General features: G+C 33.7%; 1 pseudogene; it reads left to right on the forward strand.

The window, feature by feature from the left end:
• The first annotated feature begins 3,961 nt into the window (after positions 1–3,961).
• Positions 3,962–7,049, forward strand: LOC107859559 (annotated as a pseudogene).
• The last annotated feature ends 1,533 nt before the right edge of the window (positions 7,050–8,582 follow it).

Raw genomic sequence — 8,582 nt, forward strand, 5'->3', positions numbered from 1 at the left:
GAGGACGACATTGGATGTGTTTATTTTTCTAGCAAACCTGATGTGTTTATTTTTCTAGCAAACCTGCCTTACTCCTTGTAACAGCTCCTAAGTTTCCGAAAGTAACACCAAGGATACTTTCTACTTCAGCAGAGAACTTTGAGTCAGCAGCCTTGGAAGCAGTTAATTGAGAGTTGATCTTCTTAGAAGTCATTTCAGTGTTGTTGAACTTTGCAGTTGGAAAAGTTGAGATGAGAGGTAGATATTGTCCCACTGGGCGTGCCAATTTGTTTCCAACATAATTTAATTTATGCAAAATAAACTTCAACCACAAATAAAAATATGAAAAAACAACAGTTTTATTGATAATCGATGGTAGTACAAATATGTTCCTCCCTTGATTCCTCTCACTTGATTTTCTCCATAATTCGAGGGCTGTCAGTAGCATATTTCTTGAATGTATAAAGATTTGGATATGAATTTCTCCGTAACTCGAGGGTCGTTAGTGGCGTATTTCTCGAAGAGAGGGTTTTGATCGAACATAGGAACATTTGAATTTGATCTCCATGAAATGAGGGTTTGTCTTCTTGATGTATTTGATTATCAAGAAGTGGGGGTTTTAATCTTTATGAATATCCCATAAATTTATTGGGACTTTTCAGATCTTTGATCTCTTTGTGAATATCCCGTGAAATTGTGGGATACTGGAGATGCCCCTTTAAAGGGATATTTGCCCCCTTTATATAGGCATAATTTAGGGTTTAGGTTGAGTAGCTATCAAGCTAGATTTAGGATAAATTATCCCCCAAGAACTCTAACCAAAATTGAACTCTTTTTGTAGAGTCCACAAAATTTCAATGTCTACAAATGCCCCCTACCTCAAGGCTTGTTGGAGTATAGATTTGATAAAACTCAAAGACGAGTCTTGAAGTACCGCTTCTATGTTTACGATCATGCGACTACAGATTTGCATATTTGATTTATGAGAGAAGAGATGAAGGGCAGATTTGGTCCCACTGGGCGTACCAGAATTTGTTGGACAGTAAAATTCTCGAGATCGAAAATAAATAATTCGAGACAAGAAAATATTGCAACAATCAATTTTATTGATTTCAATGCGAGTGTTACAATCTCTATGAGTCCTCTAATTCGCCTTTTCAAATATAAATTCAAGGGCTTAAAGCTTGATCTTGAATTTGAACTTGATTTGTTGATTTAAGGGACTTGATCTTAACTTGTGCTTGAATTCAAGGGCTTTTGAGCTTGTTCTTGAATATTGCGGTCTTGATCTTGAATCTTGATGAACTTGATTTGAATGCTTGAGCTTTTTAGAGAAATTGTGGAGTTTGATCCACAAGCTTTCTCTTGCTACTTGTTAGAGTTCCGAGGTTCATTTTTTCTGAATTATGAGACTCCTATTTATGTTATAGGAAAGGAAGAGTCATGATGAATATGGACTTCCTTTAACCAATCAGATTTAAGTGATGTGGTGCCTTTTTATGGGCTTTTATTTCATAGGTCTGCTACATCATTTTGACATGTTGCACGGTCCTATTGGCTTCTTCACTTGACTTGGCATGCCACGTCATTTGACATGTGGCGCTTATTTAGTCCTCTAGAATATGACAATATCTTGGGCTTAGTAAAGTGGGCTCATAATATGTAGCCCAAATTAATGGACTAACCCAATAAATATTGGGTCTTACTTAAATAATTAATTCAATTATATCAATCCGCAATATTTATTTGGGACTAATATATTTTGAATTTAATATAATCTGAATTTTGTACAAATTTAAATTTAATAAAATTACATTGCCCACATCAACATCTACTCTCTCTATATATATAAATATTATTTTAATCACATAACATGATATAAATTAATCTTTGTTCTTTCTTAAGAGACTCCGGACGGTCCTTGACCTAAGCCCCAAGCATCTAGTTACATTTGCGGATCTCCACCAACACCTCTCACTTACTGATTACTTATGAAATACCAGCTTGATCAAGAACTCCGTCCCTTACCTTTTCTATTTCCTTCCCTGTGATTGACTTATGAATAATGTTTTATCGAAGAAATTGAAGAACCTCATGACCCTACCCAACCTTACATATCTTTTCAAATCATTCAATTACTTAAGATGGTATTTGATTTTGGAATGCTAATTGTATAACAATGACAGTATAACAATAACAGAAAGATGAGTAAAATTGTAGGAGTGTTGATACGATAGCGGTAATAATTTCACCCCAAAACTTATTGAATATTTGGTTCACTTTTACTTGTCACTATTTTTTAATTGAATTTTTATTTTTATTTGTTGTTTTAACATATCAAAAAAAGGCAAAAAAGAAATATTCTATTTTATCCTTAGTATTAATTGCTTATTCTCCAAACCATTTTCAAAACATATTACTCTAACATCAATTAATAGAGAAAGTATGATAAAATAATCATATCAATAATTATTTTTCTTAATAATCATATCATATCAAAAAGTGATAAGTAAAAACAAATGAACGAAGTAAAAGATTGCCAGAAAATTATACCAGAAATAAAGGAAAACTAATAGGAGTGACCATACCATAAGGATCCTTATCCAAATATATCATACTCCTATTAAAAGAATATTACTTTTTTACTTTGATTTAGGAAAAGAAATATATTTAAAAAAATAGCCAATAAATATGTTTGTGGTACTACTTTAGGATATACAATTCACATGTTTTATAGCTTAATAAGACACACAACGTGATTCAATTATTTTAAAACGAACAAATTGATATTGTGTACCAATTTTATAATGAGTATATTTTATTAATGAATACAGATGGATAATTTTTTTACCGCGGCAGTGTAATCCTATAAAAGTCGCAAAAAGTAGTTAGGAGAGTGTGAAGGAAGTAGTAAGATTTCAAAAATTAGTACAAGTAGTCAAGTACATGTGAAGCATGAATCATTAGTTGTCTTTAGGACTTGATTAACTATTTTAATGGTGTCTTGGACAAATCAAAAAATGTGTGTTTTTCAACATTGTCCCCTAAAATAACAATATAACATGTACATAAGAACTTTGCGTACAATAGTACATTTTCTTCCTCGTCTAGCAGCTTGTTTGGATGCTGGTTTGCCATGGTTTCGTAATGTATGGTACAGTATAGTATGGTATAATATAATGCAGTATGGTACAATACCATGTTTGGATTGACTATATCTTTCATTGTGGTTTAATAATAGTTTTTTCTGTTTGGTTTGATGGTATGGTATTGTATGGTAACAGATAAATTTATTAAAATACCCTTATTTGATTATTGCTAAAATTGACTATTCCCTTCTTGTTCTTGTAAACTTCACCATCAGTACCCTTCCAAGTTTGAACTTTTGAACTGAAATTCGAAACCTCTTAGATCACTTTTTAGTAGAATTATTGGAAGGACCAAAGTTTTTCTTTTCTTAGGCTTACTGCAAAGAAAAGCCTCGCCATTATTTTTCTTTTCTTGGGCTTTTAGCAGAAGCCTCACCATTGTTGTTGTTGAAGCTGCTGAGAGATTACCGCAAAGAGCAGAAAAGAGAATAAGAAAATAGGGTGGAGGGTAAAATAGGATTAAACAAAATTATACAGGGGCATAATTGGAAGAAAAAGAGGAAAACCATGGCATACCACCAAATTGGTGGTTCATAAAAATGGGGGATTCCATGGTTCCCAAACCATGGAATAGTACCAAACTATACCATCATTTTTAGGATACCATGAAAACAAAAATGATTCCCATGGTAACCATACCATATCATACCATGAAAAACCACCATCCAAACAAGCTGTAACTAAACCTCATGGTGTTATTTGGTAGTTGATTTAGGGTGTGTTTGGTGTGATGGAAAATATTTTCTAGAAAATATTCTCTTTTTTCTCTGTTTTGTTTGATCATAGAATTTTTTTGAGAAAACATTTTCTATGCTGGCTTAGTTTCCTTCATTTGTGGGAAAATAAGAGCCGCTTATATGCTTCCCCCACCTTTTCTCCACCCCTCTTATCCACCCCCAACAAGATCGAACTCGCACCCATAAGAGATCACCGTCGTCTCCAATTTCACGGTCGTCTCCAACTTTACGGCTTTCTCCCCTCTCTCTCTTCTCCCCACTGCAAGAATTTCTAAGGTATGTCAAAAATTTCTTTAATTCTTTCTCTTTTGCTTGTTTGGGTTTCTGATTTGAGGCCAATTTTGTTCAAAAATTGAAATTTGAATTTCACGTTTGAGATCAATTTTGTTCAAAAATTGAAATTTGGGTTTAACTTATCTATGAAAATTGATAGCTTCTTGTGAGTTAGTTGAGCAAGACTTGTGAGTATTTCCAGTAACAATATTGTTTTACAAATGACCGACCTCATGGATTGTAAAGACAAAAAAATGGAATTAGAATTTCGAGCTTTGTTATGGTTATTGATCTAAGGTGCAGGGAATCGAAAAAGATAGCTACAGAGCTATGGAGATGTGAACTTGGAAGAGTGGAAATCACCATATTAACTGTGATGGAACTATTATTCACACTCTTTTGTTTTTGATAATGTATGGTGTATTTGCTTCCAAACTTCTCTCCGTTCTTTTGTTTTTGATAATGTATCATGTATTTGCTTCCAAAATTCTCTCTTTTGTGCATTTGTGGGAATTGATTAGGAAGCTTGAATTATGTAAGTAATAGTTGCTTAAATTTTAGCTTCTTGTAATATTTTGATACTCGATATTGGTATTATTTGCTATGCTTAAATTAGTTCTGACAGAATGTTGAGTTGTTTGATATACTAGTTAATTGTTCAGTAGTATTTTTCAAAACATATTTTTTCCTCTATCCAATTAAACAACTAAAAATATTTTTTTTGACAGCTTTTGGTTTGAAAGTGTGAGTATAAACTGTGAAGTTACTTACAACTGTGGAAGCATACATGGTGTTAAGTATCCTTTTTGGGGAGGTGGTAAGCAAAAGAGTATGTGGCCGAGACGATTACTTTCTTGAGTGCACCCATAATCTCTCCACTTTAAAATCAATTTTCACGCACTGGCGACAACACACTGGCTATCAACCTTCAGAATTTCGTGTACTGAGTATTAATGAATCCTCAACTCGGATGAGGATTGTGCACAATAATCTTATGTATGGTGTTTGTCTAAAATCTCCTTCCTTGTTCAATCTCTACGAGTACAACACCACCTTAGTCAATAGTCTCAGGTACATCCAAGGAACTACATTTATAAACATACACTATGGCTGCAGTCCTGGTGTCCTATCCAACATACAACTGCAGAGCAATATTAGTTGCTCTATAATTGGAACAATCAACACTGGTGTGTTCATTACTGATGAAATTGTTACAAATGTTCTAGGATGTTCCTTCACCATAATGGTTCCTCTTGTTTCTACTGCTTATAAGAACAAATTGTGGGACTTAACTCTAACGCTGCAAGATGCTGTGAATGAGGGGTTTGAAGTGGATTACAGTGATGCCTCAGGTGGCTGTTTGGCATGTCAGGATTTAGGAGGTGTATTGAATTTGATCAAGAGTTCCGATGTCGTTGTGGAGACACAACGTTTTCTTTTACTTGTCGATATAATGGAAAGCCACCGGCGTATTTGATGCGACCAAACATTCAATTTGCAAGAAAGATTCATTTACTCAAGCTGACAACAGGAATTTTAGTTGCTGGAATTAGGATGTTACTCTGTTTCGGGATCTGATACACACAGTATAGAAAGTCATTCTACAAGTGCTTACGATTAATTAACGGCAAAACAAAAGATCAGAGTCTGGAGGCTTTACTTAAGCAATATAGTTCTCTGGAACCAAGGAGACACAACTATTGGGAAATCAAGAAAATGACACATGGATTCAAAGATAAGCTTGTTAAAAGAGGTTATGGAGGGGTCTACAAAGGTGAACTTTCTGATGGCCGTGCAGTTGCAGTGAAGATTTTAAAAGCATCTAAAGGTGATGGGGAAGAATTTATCAATGAAATTGCAAGCATCAGCTAGACTTCTCATGTCAATGTCGTATCTATTTTAGGATATTGTCTTGATGGGAGGAACAGAGCTCTTATTTATAACTTCATGGTAAATGGATCCCTAGAGAAATACATATATGGCGATGTTTCTCTCTTGGGACTTCACAGGTTGTATCAAATTGCTGTAGGAATTGTTAAAGGATTGGAGTATCTTCACCGTGGATGCAACAAGAGAATTTTGCATTTTGACTTAAATCCTCATAACATATTCCTGGATGAGGAATTCTGTCCTAAGATATCCGATTTTGGCTTGGCAAAACTATGCACCAGGAAAGAAAGGATTATATCCATGTTAGGAGCACGAGGTACGATTGGTTTCATTGCTCCCGAAGTAATTCGTAGGACCTTTGGACAAGTCTCACACAAGTCTGATGTCTATAGTCATGGAATAATGGTTCTAGAAATGGTCGGAGGAAGAAAAAATGTCAAGGAAGAAGTGAGCCATACAAGTGAGATATATTTTCCTTACTGGGCATATCAACATGTTCAGCTAGATGATGACCTAAAGCTACATAGAATTATAAGCAAAGAAGAAGAAGAAGAAGAAGAAGAAGAAGAAGAAGAAGAAGAAGAAGAAGGAGAAGAAGAAGAAGAAGAAGGAGAAGAAGAAGAAGAAGAAGGAGAAGAAGAAGAAGAAGAAGAAACTGCTAGGAAGCTGATATTAGTAGGTCTGTGGTGCATCCAAACCAATCCAACACAAAGGCCATTAATGAGCAAGGTTATTGACATGTTAGAAGGAAGCCTGATCTTAGAAATCCCACCAAAACCATTATTATGTACTCCTTATCGTTCAGGAAGGCATTCTTTGACCACACAGGAAATACCACTGAACTTCTTAGTTTCTCCATCCAGTTCATCACATTGTTCCACTGAAGCATCAACAATTTCATAGGCGTATATGTATTTTCACAGCTGTCAAAGATGAAACATTCCAGAAGTAGTGAACTTTTATTTTTCTTAAATTGTGAGTTTGATTGGAATAATTTACAGTGAAGAAAAGTATTTTAGTATATTCTACAAGGGTGAACCTGAGGAAATGTTTATGATTTGTGAAAAAAATAAAAGAAAAGAGAAAAAAAACCTAAAATATTTTCTATTCACCAACCAAACATCATAAAATATTTTTCGAAAAATATTTTTCACCCACCAACCAAACATAAGAAAATAAGTAGAAAATCAACTTATTTTTCAGGAAAATATTTTCCATCATACCAAACCCACCCTTAGAGATAGATTATTCATATATTTGAATTTACTAGTTTAGGTGTATCCGTCTTACGTGTGTACCTCATTTTAGTGAGTTCAAACATTACATTAAATAGGATATTTGTTTAAATAATAAAGGTGAATATAATAATTAAATTTAATATCTTTTGACTATGTAAAGATGGAGAATTTATTTATTAAACCTAATCTTTATCAAAAACATTTTAAAAGTCTATCGATAGTCATCTACCACCTGTAATTTGAAACAAAACAATACAATAATAGAGACAACAAAATAATACAATTAAATCTAATCGTTACGCATGAATTTTTTTTCAAAATTGTCCGACATTCATCTACCACCTGTAAAAAATAACAAAATAATACGATAATAGATATATCAAAATAATACAACTAAACTGTAACGCTCCAACTTAGGAAGGAGGCCCATCAGCAAAACACAGGAGGGATGTTGGGAATATAAGTAAGAAAGCCTTACTCCCTAGTGACGCGTTTTAAAGCCGTGCAGGCCTGTGCCCAAAGCGGACAATATCACTAGTGGGTTGGGGAGTTACAGGGTCTCTTGGGCCTTCGTGGTTCGGGATACCCATCACGACCAGGGCCTCGGGTCGGGTCGTGACATAAACCTAACCTTTACATAAGAAAATTCCTCAAAGCCAACCAACATTTATCTATCACCTGTAAATTGAAACAAAATAATACGATAAAAGTGATATAAAAACAATACAATTAAACTTAAATTTTACACACAAAAATTTCTCAAAGCCGATGGAAATTCAGCTACGAACTGTAATCTACCACAAAATAACAAACGATTAGAGATATTACGATAATACAATTAAACCTAATCTTTATCTAAAAAAATAAATTCAAAGTCATCCCACATTCATCTAACTTCTGTAAATTAAAATAAAACAATAAGATAATAAAGATATCAAAACAATACAATTAAACCTAACTTTTACACAAGAAATCTTCAAAGTCAACTGACATTCATCTACAACCTGTAAACTATAAAAAAAAAATATAATAGTGATCACAAAACTTCGATTTTGATCCAACTAATTTTTTAATGAGCGAAAATTGTGACCCTAAAGAATGATTTTGAATGAAAACAAAGAAGATATATATATACACACATGTTGAATTCTATTATACTGACAAAAACATTGAATAAGTTGCGGGTTAGAAAATCAACCATCCACCATCTAAACATACAATCGAATCAAGTTAGATGAGCATCAATCATATTCTCCCAATAGGCAAACCGATTTATTCTCTAATTTAACGTATATCTCAATATTTATAGAAGTATT

This window comes from Capsicum annuum, chromosome 1, assembly GCF_002878395.1.
Source record: "Capsicum annuum cultivar UCD-10X-F1 chromosome 1, UCD10Xv1.1, whole genome shotgun sequence".
NCBI lineage: Eukaryota > Viridiplantae > Streptophyta > Magnoliopsida > Solanales > Solanaceae > Capsicum > Capsicum annuum.